The 14,843-nt window shown below is 42.9% G+C and overlaps 1 protein-coding gene and 1 long non-coding RNA gene across 3 annotated transcripts in view; one reads left to right on the forward strand and one right to left on the reverse strand.

Annotated features, from left to right (window-relative positions):
* Nucleotides 1–14,843, reverse strand: part of ALK (ALK receptor tyrosine kinase) — a 587,230-nt gene that overhangs the window by 359,047 nt on the left and 213,340 nt on the right. The gene's annotated exons all lie outside the window — the stretch shown is intronic.
* LOC112060545 (uncharacterized) overlaps nt 7,998–14,843 on the forward strand; it is a 40,128-nt gene continuing 33,282 nt past the window's right edge. Inside the window, exon 1 of the long non-coding RNA XR_002889852.3 lies at nt 7,998–8,395. This is a non-coding gene — a long non-coding RNA (uncharacterized LOC112060545). The remainder of the gene's footprint in view (nt 8,396–14,843) is intronic.

A 14,843-nucleotide genomic window follows, 5' to 3' on the forward strand; every position in this document is an offset into this window, starting at 1 on the left:
TCTAAGAACTCATTCATTTCAAACACTCCCCTCCTGGGGTCCAATATTGAAGTCAAGAGGCTATGGATTAGGACCTTCCAATAGTATCTCTATGTGATGGGCTGTGTTTCAATGTGCTTGTACAGTGCTCAGTACTATGGGTCCCCAGACCCTGACTGTGCCTCCTGGACACTATTGTAATATAAATATGAATAAATATTTCTAGCTCTGACAGCAACCTGCTCTGCAGCCTCTATTTTTCATGTATTTCTAAGGTGCACATCACTGGAATTGAATGAATAATGCATAACAATTTATTCCATTAATTTAGCCACGAATTACCTGCAAACAGATGGAAGATTTTACAAGTATATTCAGTGTTGGGAATTATTTGAAGAGTGTTTTGTGTGAACATATAGATTACTCCTCAATTGTTTGGATAGAGTACGGCTGAGAGAACTCAGTATTCTTAATTCACTGTTTGAGCTGTTATGTTTGGACTTTACTGCATATCCGTACCATGACTGGAGGAAGCATTAATTCTAAGGCCTGGGCTAAACTAGTGCAGGGGGATTAGAACTAAGATATGCAACTTCATAACGATATGCTATTTGTGTAGCTGAAGTCGAAGTATCTTAGTTCGACTTACCTGGCTGTCCTCACGGCGGCGAGTCAACCACCGTGGCTCCCCCGTCGACTCTGCTTACTCCTCCTGCTGAGGTGGAGTACAGGCATCAATTCGGGGATCGATTTATCACGTCTAGACGAGACGCAATAAATCGATCCCCAATACATTGAACACTACCCGCCGATCCGGCGGGTAGTATAGATGTGCCCTTAGAAGGAAGCACTTCTGAGCCAGGAGCAAACAAACAAAGCCAACACTGTTTTCTGCTGACCAAGAAAAAAATAAAGACTGCAACTCACTCTAAAGAGGAGTTGGGCATGAACAGCAGGAGGCAGCAAGAGCAGGAGAAATTTTGCCTCACTTTACTAAACAATTTTAGTTAGAAATAAGTAAGTGAGCAGCCAGCATTCCGAGAGTACATTTTGCAGCATCACCCTGACTATACAGCCCATGTGCAAGACAGATCACTCAGTCTGTATGTGAGGACTTCTATTTATTAGGTGTGGCTTTCTCTTTTGTTCGCTGCACAGACACCTCTACTATCCATATGGACTAAGACTATACAGTTCCTTTTAAAACCCATCTTCACTGCATCCCTAGTTAATAACATGGCACAAGCGATCATTGATTGAATTTCATTGACTGATAGTAGCTGGGGATGGGGGGTGAGGGTGACAGGAGCTGAAAAGGACTGAAAATCTTGAAGGGTGGTCACCTATATCTAGCCTCTACGAGGCATTCTGGAGTGAATGTAGCATACATAAAAGATGCCCAATTACCAGCCCTGAAGATTGAAATTCACTTCTATTCCTCAGAACACACACACACACGGCAGAGGTAGCAACAATGCTTAACAAAGCCTTCCCACCCACTGCTTTGCCAGCCATTGCAAATGGAGTTTGTGCTAGAGGTAGCTCGAAGTACATGGCCCACCCAACCCTTGGCCTCTCTGCTCAGACTCCCAATATGGCAGCAAATTAATACCAATTTAGGATATGGACAAATGCCCATTGGAAACTAGACGGAGCCCTCCAACTCATTCCACATTGGCTATCAAACATCCTACCAATGGTAATGACTTTCAGCCTCTAATGACTAACTGGATTTGAACCAGCGACCTTGAGCTGAAAGATTCCAAATCCCATTACCTATCTCTTGTCTTGCAAATGCTTTTACTGCTAGGAAGACAGAATGCTTCTCTGATCAGTTTGTCATTCCATTCTCAAGCGCACATCCTTTTTCTGAGGTGGGGGAGGAAGAATAAGAGGGGTACATTCTTTAAGGGCTTTGTTTTCTTTTAGGAATCCTACTTGGGAAACAATGGAGGTATCAAATGGAAGCATTGGCCGATCACATAAATCAGACTTCACTTAAGTAGTTAATGTCAACCACGAGTGGGGGGAGGGAGGAGCAGGAGGAGATACAAGATTAAGTGTTCATTCCCAGAGCCCAGCACATCTTTTGTGCTCCAGAAGCATTTGAAAGAATATCAATCAAAACAGAATATGAACCGACAAAGCTAATTCAGTGACTAGCGGTTTCATTTCAGTTGTGTCTTTCTCAATCTCCTCAGCCAGGTAACATGGCCTTTCCTTGAAAGTTACACAACAAATCAAATAAGTGTGTGTCTGGGGGGGTGACAAAATTTATTACTGCCTAAAAGGGAAGGTGACTCATAAGAGAGTGGCGTTAACAAAATGACAGCATGAGAGAGGGCTCTGAACTGGTTCTAATGATCTAATGACTAATATTGTCCATTAAGGAAAGCAAGGCCAAGATCTCTCTTGCTGATTAACGTCATATCTTATCCATGTTTTTAATAAAAGTTTTAATATATACTGCTCCGCAGCAATCTACATGTTTAATTAAAACTCTGAAAGCTCCCAGAGAGTGTTCATTTCACTTCACCAGATGAAATACTGAACTGTCTAATGCATACTAGGGTTCTGGCTGCAGCCAGAGGAAGAGGGAAAGAGAATATTACTGTACTAAATATAGGAACAGCACCTGTCTTAAACCAGACATCTGTTAAATATGGAGTGTGAAACCTCTAGACAAGTAAGTAGATGACAAGAATTTTTAATACTAATATTTTATGATGTAGATGTTTTATTAATGCTTGATATAATGTACATTATGCAAAATGGAGATTTTAAAATTGCTTTGGGATCTTTCTGGTTGAAAAGGTGTTGTATAAATACTGAAGGACAAATTCTGCTCTTACAGCTAAACAGGTGTAAATCCAGAGTAACTCCATTCAATTTAATGGAGATACACCAGTGTAAATTTAATGTAATTGAGAACATAATTTGACCATCAGTTATTCTATATACTGTATATTTATTACAAAATTTATTTTTAAAGCCTTCAATTCTAAACAAAAGAGGTGAAGAATCTACTTTTTTGGTGTCTGACCAAACAATACATATGATCAATTCAATAATACTAGTCACTAGAAAGAACTCCGGCTAACACTCTATAAATACCTTAGGTAAGGAGATAGTATGCAAGCCATCGTAAAATTTATTGTAGCATAATTACAAAATCTATTTTTAATTAAACTCACTCTTAACCTCCTGCACAAATTGAAAATGGAGGCCACTTGCCAAATGGTGTGTGACTGACGAACTTGAATGCTGACAGGCCAGTCAATGCATTCTGAAACATGCCATGATGGTCTTACTGCTACAACAGTAACTACACTTTGGTTTCTGAGATACTGCCTTTATTTTCTTATATTATAGGAAACAGTGTGGTAACACAAATCATTGTTTGGAACTGTGGTCAAATATTAACATTGCAGTGCTAACCACTGTACAGGACTTTATAAACAATGGGGTGAGGTGTTTAGTCAATAGGGGTACCATTTGGGGCAGATCAGTATTAACCTAATTCAAATAGGTTTACAAATATCTTTCTTTCCCCACAAACTGAATGCAAATCCAAGATTCTACACATCCCTAACTAAAACACTAAGGGTTAGTTTCATCAATCCTCCAAGTCTACTTTGTGATACTTAAATAATGTCAAGTCAATGGAAATGGGCCAGAAATGGCCAAAGAATTCCCCCTACATAGGGAAGCTTTCTGCTAGTGTAAGGTTAGAGATGGTGGCAGGGACAGTTCCTAGTCCAGCAGCCCCTCTGGTATAGGTGGAGGGAAAGTGTGCACTAGCGGTGAGGTGAGGGTGTTCCAAGGATGTGGCGGAGCAGAGCTCTGCTATGCTCAATCATCCCTTTGTGAATGGTCTTTGAGGGACTTTATGCTCCTCTATTATATGCAGGGAAAGAGCTTCCTGAGCTTCTATGCAAGGCCCTCATCACCCTTTCCATGTTCAAGTCCCTCCTGAAGACCCACCTCTATTGTGATGTCTATAAAAAACTTAATGACAGTGTCATCCTTGAGGTGTAACTAGGGCACATTTGATATGTCCTATTTGTATAAGTACATTATCACAGCTGTGTATTTGTTGCTTCCCTTCCACCTAGTACCTTCCATCTGTGTTTACACTGTGAACTCCTCAGGACTTGGGGCTTCTTCTTCTCTTCGAAAGCTCCTAGCACAGCACAGGTACTACCAGAAATAAATAGCGATAGTAGAAGAGCAAGTCTATGGCAGACATGAGTGTGATGCTTCCCATGGTACCCACGGTTGTGAGGCACCCACTTCACTATCACCTGCCCTTAGCACGAGGAAATCTTGTGCATGCCTGCCGTGCATCAGCTCCCTGACTACACCAGCATCTGGCAACACAAGTGTTCCTCACCCGCATTCAGGCCACAGTAGGCCTCACCTCCTCTCTACAAATTAGTGAGTCTTCTGAGCATTTCCTGTAGAGTCCAGCCCCTTATCTACCAAACACTCAGAATTACCAGGCCTGCTGTTCCCAAAGGAACAGTACACACCAGCTTACTAGTTATACCTTAGAACGCAGCTTTGCTGAACAAACAGAACTTAGATATATTTATAGGGAAAACAAGAATAAGTTTATTATCAAGGAATGAGATTCAAGAGATCGTAAGAATATTGGAAACAAAAGGTTACATATAAAACAAAATCATAACACTTTCTAGAGACTAAACTTAACTAATAAGTTATCCTCCTGTCTAAAGAAGCTTACATAACCCAAAGTTCTCTCCGGTGGTTTCAACAAGCTTAGCTAAGATCCCTTTTCCATGAAGCAAACTTGCAGTTCATTTACTTCCTATCTCTCTCTCTCTCTCTCTCTATATATATATATATATCTCAGAACAAACATTTGATGTATTTGAAGAGCAAAGTGGACATGTTGGCATCCTTCACCTAGGAAGTAAATGAACTGCAAGTTTGCTTCATGGAAAAGGGATATATATATATATATATATATATAAAAAAGATAGATAGATAGATATCTTACCGTAGAGATTGCCTCTCCCTCACTGTTTACCTCTTCTTGTTAGTTTCCTTCTGAAGTTCCCTCCAGCTCTACATTAGCATTTGAATTAGAATCCTAATTGTTGCCCATTGTGAAGCAGACAATACTCGATTTACTTGTAAACAGATAAATGGATAAACATCTCTTGCCTAGAGAAAAATCTGCTATTCACCTCTCCTGGTGACCAACCCTCACAGTTGCATATCTCCAGAACATAATTCTCAGTATATCTACACAACTCCTTACCCAGTATCTATACATACATATATACATTTCACAATGATATTGATGACCAGTGACACAGGCTTTTATTAAAGACCTCACATGACACCCTTTGGTGAAATAGACGATAAATACCAGACCCAGGGGATTCCCAGAACACTTAAACATCTCTTATGCCCTTTGCCAGTTGGTATCAAGAGGTCTGTGTGTAAAAATTAGTTTTCCTGATGTCCTTTCAAAATTATACCTGGAGAGCGGACCAGCCTCTCTGATAGGAAGTGCTGCAAATCTCCCATTAAGAGACACAGGAATGGGGCTATTTGTCTGTCTGATTCTTGAAACAGGAAGCATCGACATTGCTATAATTTGGTGATGTGCTAAAAGTAAACTCTACAATCAACTGTTACACTTTGATTTTGGCTCCTGAATTTTGTTTCTGCAAAAGCAGACAGAACAGACTAAAAGGCTGGTTATGTGATGGCAAATCCAAGGAACGCTGTTTTGTTCAATGGCCAGGTGCCTAATGCAAAGATAATTTGGGGAAAGTTGCCTGTGACTGGCTAAGAGGATTATTATTATATATTTTTTTAAGAGTAGAAGTATTCCATTTAGTGTTTAGTTCAATTGACTATTTGTTAATAATGGCTGCTTTTTTCATTTATAACTAATATTTTTTCAGAATAACTGATATAATAGGTAGGCTTTAAGAGCTTTTTATACCTGCAATATCATGCTTTGAGCCCTGGATGAAATATAACAAATGTATGTGCAAAGTATTTGTAAGTAATAAGAAGAACAGGAGGACTTGTGGCACCTTAGAGACTAACAAATTTATTAGAGCATAAGCTTTCGTGGACTACAGCCCACTTCTTCGGATGCATATGCTCTAATAAATTTGTTAGTCTCTAAGGTGCCACAAGTCCTCCTGTTCTTCTTTTTGCGGATACAGACTAACACGGCTGCTACTCTGAAACTTTGTAAGTAATGTAATTGCCACACATTTTAGTCTGGTCTCTGTTTAACCTGCTGGAGCAATTTTGGATCTCGGGCATTGTTCACTTCATAGGGAGGGCTTTTCAAGCAATAGAAAATACTCCATTTCCCCATTAAAAAATAAAAATTAGTGCTGGTGAAAGGTTCTGGGTGGACAAGTCCAGGTAACAGAGTTCTCTGCCCATTGAAAATATCTAGTGTTGGCACTGGACAGCACCATTGCAATCTCCCTCCATGCTGTCCCACCAATGTGGTCTCAACACTGATCTTGGCCAACTTCTGGGGCAGGAGTGGAAGTCATTCTCCCTGCCCAGTCAAATCCTTGACCTCACTTCTGTCGCTGCCTACAAGGATGGCAAACAACAGCCATTATGACAATGGTGTTGCTGTTCTGGACACCATCCCACACTAACAATTGGAAAGAGACCAAAGACAGATGCCTTTTTGGAAGATATGCTTTAGTCAAACAAGTTATTGGGCTCAATGCAAAAGGTAATTGGATGAACTTCAGTGGCCTGTGTTATACAGAAGGTCAGACTAGATGATCTAATGGTTCCTTCTGGTCTTAAAATCTATGAACTAATTCATTTCATACAGGCCATCAAGCACAACTCAGAGGACAATGATTTTCAACCACTACCAACATGGCTTAGAAGAGATAAGACCTATTTACTACCTGCCAGTGGAGCATTGTTTACTAGAGTAATTGAATACCAACTCTTATTCACAGGAGCAGTTTGTAAGTAAAACCCTGGGTATGACAGGCAATATCCAATGGAGTACTGCATTACTGATCTCTTAAAAAAACATGATGGATGCCCTTGCAAAGATCTGGAAGAGCATTTCAGACAAGCACTCAAAAGGTGTGGTACTTATATAAACCGTCTGACCCTTCAAAATCTACAATACTGGGTCAGAAACACTCAGAAAAGCTCTAAGCATTTCAGCACTTCCACTTCTGGTGCTGTCTGGAATCAGAAAGAATAAAGATATGTTAAAAGTTGGGGGGAGGGAGCGGGAAGGCGAAACCAATCAACACAGAAATGTGAAGTTACAATACATGATCTAATCATCGGTCCAGCACTTTTGGTGTCTCGCCTTTGGCAGTAGCCAATAATACAAGATGCTTCACAGGAAGGCAAAACACTAACACCACAAATAACCTAGCAATAGAATATTGATCATGGGGAAAGAATTCCTTCCTGATGCCAATGAACAGCTATTGCCACAAAGTTTGAGACTGACTTGCCCTTATACTACTGTCAAAAAAGTCAACTTGCATATTGGATCTGATCCTGGACTTCTTATTCAGCAAAACACCCACAGAAGCCAAAGGGGAATGTTGATGAATAAGGCACAGGCAAGGTCTATTCCTTTATCTGAGTGGGTTCACCCATTCACTGCATTTAGTCACTACATAAACTGCCCTGCTGCTACTATACATAAAGGGATTTATTTAGATTTATTGTGCCTATCAATCTTTAAGCTCTTACAACAGTTTCTAAAATTTTATACACTAAATCAAATATATCAAGACAGTTAGAATGATCTCACTCACAGACCCTTCCCAGCAAGGCAGCAAAATGAAACATTGACAATATGTCAAGAATATACTCTGCCCAGCTGTAGAACAAGAACTCCCCTCCAACATCCAGTCTAGATTAACCCCCATCAAATTCCCTGACTCTGGAGAACAGGAAGCTAGTGCAGCATGCTATGCTATGCTATGCTATGCCATGCCATGCCTAGGTGGTCAGTGAATCTGAGCTCTGGCAAACCAAGAAAGGAAGGGAATGTTAGAGTGAAGGGCATGGCACACAGAACACCCTGCCAAAAATACCCCTTCCTTTCAAACCCAGGGCTGTTAGCACAGTCTCCTCATGGTCACAGCTGCTGCAGTGTCAAATGGGAGAAAAGAGGCCATCTCTCCAATACCTAGAAACTGAATCACTTAAGATTTTATAGGCCAACAATGATCCCATCAAGTTCACATGGAAATCAACTGGCAACCAGAGCAGAAGTGCAATATGCTCTCTGGGTGAAACGGCACTTTATGAGTACTCCACCAAATTCTGCACTAGCTGCAATTTCAAGACGTTTTTAAGCTGCGAAGGACAGCAATTATCTAACCTGAAGGGGACAAAAATGGTGGTGAAAAAGGTATGGGATTATATAATTACACACTGTATCGTTATGTATATGTACAAGGGGCCAAATTAAGGGTGCACAGACTCTGTTACTATATGCACACATACATCACTTTCCATCTGAGAACCTCAATGTTCTGAAGAAGCATTTAATTTAGCCTCACGGTGTATATAGAGTATTATTTCCTTTTAACGATGAGGAAACTGAGGCACAGAGAAGTTAAAATGACTTGCCAAAGTTCAGTCTGTGGCACACCAAGCAAAGCTGGGATTAGAATTTAGACATTTCTGACCAGCCCTTCCTCTGCCATATTGCTGCCTGGGTACAATAATTGGATCAGAAACAGGGTGCTAAATTAAGAGAACTGCACAATATGGTGCACAATATTTTAAAGTAGTGTGATATCTTTCTTCTAAATCAGTTTTTTGTTTGTTTGGGAAATACCCTTTCTTACAGCAAACAGAGTCAAAGAATGTTGGTATTATAAACATAAAATTGTATTGTGCATGTATTAAAGAAAATTGAGCCTTTATTATGCATATTTTGTAAGCATTTAAGTTTCAGACTTTATTGTTCTTGGGGGGGAAATGTTGACAAAAGAATAAATAAGGACACAGTTCAGTGGGGGAGAAAATATCCCTCCAGCCTCCACAGGATGGGTGGGCAAGATTGAAAACTTTCACTTTGCAGTTAAGATGCAAAATCTGACTCTCTCTAAAATAGGGTTACCATATTTCAGCAAGCAAAAAAGAGGACGGGAGGAGCCCCGCCCCTGCCCCTCCCACTTCCCGCCCCCCCAGAACCCCCAACCCTCCCCCCGTTCCTTGTCCCCTGACTGCCCCCTCCTGGGACCCCTGCCCCTAACTGCCCCCCAGGACTCCACTCCCTATCTAAGCCTCCCTGCCTCTTGTCCCCTGACTGCCCCAACCCTTATCCACACCCCCACCCCCAGACAGACCCCTGGGACTCCCACACCCCATCCAACCACTCCCCACCCCCTGACAGCCCCCCCCAGAACTCCCAACCCATCTAAACCCCTCTGCTCCCTGTCCCCTGACTGCTCCGATCCCTCTCCCCACTCCTGCCCCCTGACAGCTCCCCCCCAGAACTCCCAGCCCCCCACCCCCCTGCTCCTTGTCCCCTGACTGCCCCCCTCCTGGGACCCCTGCTCCTAACTGCCCTCCAGAACCCCACCCCCTACCTAAGACTCCCTGTTCCTTGTCCCCTAACTGCCCCCTCCTAAGACCCCCCCAACTGCCCCCCAGGACCCTACCCCCTACCTGTACCCTGACTGCCCAAAACTTTCTCCACTCCCCCCAAAAAGCCCCCCCCCCGTTTCTTGACTGCCCCCTCCAGAACCTCCCTGCCCCTTCTCCTGCCCCCTGGCCCCCTTACCCTGCTGCTCAGAACAGGGTGTTGGGCTCTGTGCGAGCTGGACACGTGGCTAAGCTCCCCAGCACAACAAAACCCGGTCCCTGGCCCAGACCGGGCTGCAGGGGAGAGCTGCCCTTGTATCAGCACAAAGTGCTCTCGCTCCCGTTTTGCTACGCTGCATGGCAGAAACCGCTCCCAGTTGCAAAAGGGGAGGGCTGCACTTTGTGCTGATACACTTGCTCAGAATGCAGGGCGGATCCGGCTCCTCTACAGCTGCTCCTGAGTCCAGCCCGGGACTTTCCTGCAGCCCTCCCAGCCACTCGCTCTGCTCTGCCGGGGGAGGGGGGAAATCCCGGACATTGTGAGTGCTTTACAAATTCCCCCCGGACGCTATTTTTAGCACAAAAAGGAGGACATGTCCAGGTAAATCCGGACGAATGGTAACCCTACCAGGCAGCCCATGAAAGTATATAATCTAAGGATGAAGTGCTGCTGATACACAAGGGCTGGCTGTATGGAGACATGGGCAGCCTTCTTGCTCTGCTGCAGTGATTGGTTTGGAGAGTCTTTGTTGGTTACTTCCCTGTGTGTCCAGCTCATCACAGACCAGGGATGTGATCCCAGAATGTGGGTTTTCTGGGTTAGCACTAGAGCTGATTTGTCAAAAAACGTTTCAAACCCTTTTCCCTTGAAAAATGCCAGTTTGTCAAAATCAAAATGTTTTGCAGAAATATATAGGTTTCGATGAAAATTTCATTGGGAAGGTTCCTCAGATCAAGGATATGATTTCTGGTCAAAACCAAAGAGAGAGAGACACCCTGCTCTGCTCCTGGGATAGTGCAACTGTTGCTGTACCCTTTGCCCAAGGTAAATTGCAAGATGCCTGTGACGAAGTGGGAATGCTCTTAATGTTTTCTCTGAATACTGTGTGGGTGCCTCAGTTTCCCCTATGCATTTCTTAGGTATCTAGGTGGGGGGATCAGAGTGTATAATTGTTGCAGCACCCAAGAATGCACAGAGAATGGCCGGCACTCTGTCTCTTGGCAACTAATGACCTGGGTCCCTCCTCTGCAAAGATGCCAACTGAAGGTGTTGGAGAACAAAGATCAGGTGACCTCCTGGCCCGGGAAAGAGACAAAGGCCAGAGAGGAGGGGCTGGAGAGTTTCAGTTTGGAGCTGGCTGGGGACGTGGAGTGAGTGCAGACGTGGGTGTCTGGCTCGCTGCCCCCCAAAATGGACCTGGCTGAGGGGGCCTGTTCTCTGTTTTTGACCGTATTTCTGTCATCTAATAAACCTCTGTTTTACTGGCTGGCTAAGAGTCACGTCTGACTGCAAAGTTGGGGTGCAGGACCCTCTGGTTTCCCCAGGACCCCGCCTGGGCAGACTTGCTGTGGGAAGAGCACGGAGGGGCAGAGGATGCTGAATGCTCCAGGGTCAGACCCAGGAAAGTGGAAGCCGTGTGAGCTTCTTGCCCTGAAGACAGTCTGCTCACAGAGAGGAGACTTCACAAGAGTCCTGACTGGCTTCATAGGGAGCAGTTCCAGAGCATCGCCCAGGGACTCCATGACACTGCCAACCTAGCCCTGTGGAATTTAGTAGAGAATGATATCTCTGCTGTAGAATTGCATACAATCCCATACAGAAGAAAGATGATCATTCTTTGTTAAACTCTAGAAGACTTTTTCATAAGGAAAATAAATAAAAGAAGATTCTGTTTAAGAATCAAACTAGCCACATGCAGATTGTGCTACTTCAATATATTTCACTTGCACCAAAAATAAATCAAACTCGTTGACTGTGCTGTTTTTGTGACTCCACTGAAGAATTTATTAGAAGTTGCTGCCACTCCATATTGATTTTATATAAAGTCATTTAGAATCTCTATCTTGCTGTATCCAGTAAGGAAAGGATTAAAAAAAAAAAAACCTAATAGGGAGGAATCAGATTTAAAAAAAAAAAAAAAAAAAGACACTGACAAGATGAAAGCTACATGTTAATAGTTACACAGGCATAGATTTTTTTCCCCAACACTTTTATTAATTTAAAGAAGAAAAACTCAAATATGGATCACTTTTCATCATTTATGCCACTTAATCTTTGCACTTCTTTCCCCAGAGTCAGTGATTGTAGACTAATCAATTTCACTTTCCCATTTATAATGTGTTTCATCTTTTAGTTATTTTTGCCCTAGTAAAATGGTACTGTACTTGGGTTCCCAAGCCTTGCAGAGTCATGTTTCAATTATTTAAAAATGTTGGTTGAATTAAAACATTTTAGATTCATACATTCTCTCTCTCTCTGATATATAAAATATGCTCTCATACCTACACATGACCTACATCACCCCTGCTGTACTAACCCCCCCTCATTTCATCCTACTAGGGAAGGGCTTGCCCTTGGTAGCCAAGAAATGCCCCTAAACCTGGCAAATCCACAGGTATCTATGGGATGCCATGTGAAAAACTAGTGCCTCTGCACTTGCTCTTGTCACCAGAATCCCCTTCCCAGCTCCCATGCAGCCTGACTCCATTGGGATATCAGATGAGATAATGTGCATCCTCCAGCCCCACCCCTCTCATTTCTCCCTTGGCTCTCTGAGGCTCCACCCCCTTGATGCACATACCTCAGGAGGAACTGAGCCTCATCATTTATCCTACAAAACCTAATTGTTGTGCACAGATCTGTTTGTATGTTAAAATAAAGACAAAGCAACCTCTGCACTGGAAAAAGTGAGCTTTCTGGGCATCGGGCTGCTATATTCTGGCATGAATTCTTTCCAAAATAAAGTTTATCAGCAATGACTTTGGCTTTATATCAACATTATATATTGCAAACTAGTACATCTGTATTAGAAACACAAATGGTTTTACTTTAACAGTATACAACATTTACTAGAAAACAAAATTATCAGAAGTGATTTCCCTCCTTCCCTAGTAACTCAGTTACTTATTTCTTGTAAACTTTGCTTTCTATAAGCCCCATCTCACAGAGCAGCTCCATGGCTCTGAGTAAACACCCAGGTGAAATTCTGGCCCCATAGAAGACAATGGCAAAACTCTCACTGATGTCAGAGGGGCCAGGATTTCACTCCATCCCATTAAGAGAAACCAGATAGTAGCAGATCCCCAGGACTCTGCTTCACCCTTCCCTTTGCATATCCCTTCCCCACTTTCTGAAGCATACAGCAAAGCTGCACATCAGGTATGCGGGGCAACAGTCTACATCTCACCACGCAGTCCTGCCTCTCTCTCTCTCTCCCTCTCCCCCGACTCTGCAGAACAAAGTTAGCTCCATTACCAGGAGATTCTCTACCATTGCACATTCAAGAGCATGTTTTACCCTTTATATTTAAAACTATTTGACAGTGTCCCTTTAGATACAGCTTCCTGGTCCTCTTGCCCCTTCATTCTAGCTCCAATCTGGAATAGTGAGAAGCTACTAGGCCTTGGCTACACTTACCCGGTAGTTCGGCGGCGAGCGATCGAACTTCTGGGTTCGACTTATCGCGTCTAGTCTGGATGCGATAAGTCGAACCCGGAAGTGCTCGCCGTCGACTGCGGTACTCCAGCTCGGCGAGAGGAGTACCGCGGAGTCGACGGGGGAGCTTGCCTGCCGAGTGTGGACCAAGGTAAGTTCGAACTAAGGTACTTCGAACTTCAGCTACGTTATTCACGTAGCTGAAGTTCCGTACCTTAGTTCGAATTAGGGGGTTAGTGTAGACCTGGCCCTAGTTTCTCTTGTAATAATCTCTAAATCTCTGTGAGGTATGGGATAAATTCTTTAACTGAAGAAGCCTTTTATTTGCATCCCAGTTTTATTAATTACAATGATGTTTTATGTACTAGTTAGAACTATAATTAAGTACAACAGCTTTCATAATGGCACACATCACTCAAAGGTGACACCTTTTATAATGACATACATATCACTATTAGACTTTCTGAACAAGAAATCCAAAGCAATGTCAACACTACAGCTTATGTTGGCATAACTTACGTTGCTCAGGGGTGTGAATAGCCCTCTCCCCCAAGTGACATAAGTTACACTGACATAAGTGCTGGTGTGAACAGTGCTATGTTAGCAGGAGAAGTTCTCTCGTCAACATAGCTACCGCCACTCACGGAGGTGGTTTTATTAGCATAGAGCATCTTCACCAGACATGCTGCAGCGCTTTATGTGTAGACAAGCCCTAAGGTTTTGGAGAACAACACAGTTAAAGATTTTTATTGCCCTACTTGCAGGGAACACAGATAAAAGGGATCAAACAGGAGTCGTACATTATTTCAACTGAAAAATGAATCTAACCACCCCATATATAACACTTTCATAACAGATACATAGTTTATGCTACAAAATGCCTATACCTGTATTTGAGTAACTTGAGTTACATCACATCAGTTAATCTGTCCTCAAAAGAGAAGCACGATGCATACTGCAATTGTGTAACGATCCATTCAACTTAGAGAAAAGCTTTAGTTTGAATGTTGTAAGAGAACATTCTGCTAAATATTTTTATACTGCAGTCTGGTAGGTTTAAAAAACAAGCTCAAGATCAAGTTATAGCACAGACTTCTGCTATAGACTAGGAACCAGACACTTAATGGTATTTGGGCACCTAAATATACAGATAGATGGCTAGTGGTATTTAGGCACCTAAATACAGATAGATAGCTAGTGGGCTTTTCAAAGGCACCTACATACCTCTAAAAACCTGGCCTAGGTCTGAAAAAAACAAACACTGTTCACATTAGAAATAATCCATAATCAATGAAACTGAAAGGTAGCAATTGAAAAAAGACGGTTACTCACCGTTGTAACTGTTGTTCTTCGAGATGTGTTGCTCATATCCATTCCATTAGGTGTGTGCGCGCCGCGTGCACGATCGTCGGAAGATTTTTACCCTAGCAACACCGGCGGGTCGGCTGTGGAGCCCCCTAGAGTGGCGCCTTCATGGCGCTGAATATATACCCCAGCCGACCCGGCGCCCCCCTCAGTTCCTTCTTGCCGGCTACTCCGACAGTGGGGACGGGGGGCGGGTTTGGAATGGATATGAGCAACACATCTCGAAGAACAACAGTTACAACGG

This window comes from Chrysemys picta, chromosome 3, assembly GCF_011386835.1.
Source record: "Chrysemys picta bellii isolate R12L10 chromosome 3, ASM1138683v2, whole genome shotgun sequence".
Lineage (NCBI taxonomy): Eukaryota > Metazoa > Chordata > Testudines > Emydidae > Chrysemys > Chrysemys picta.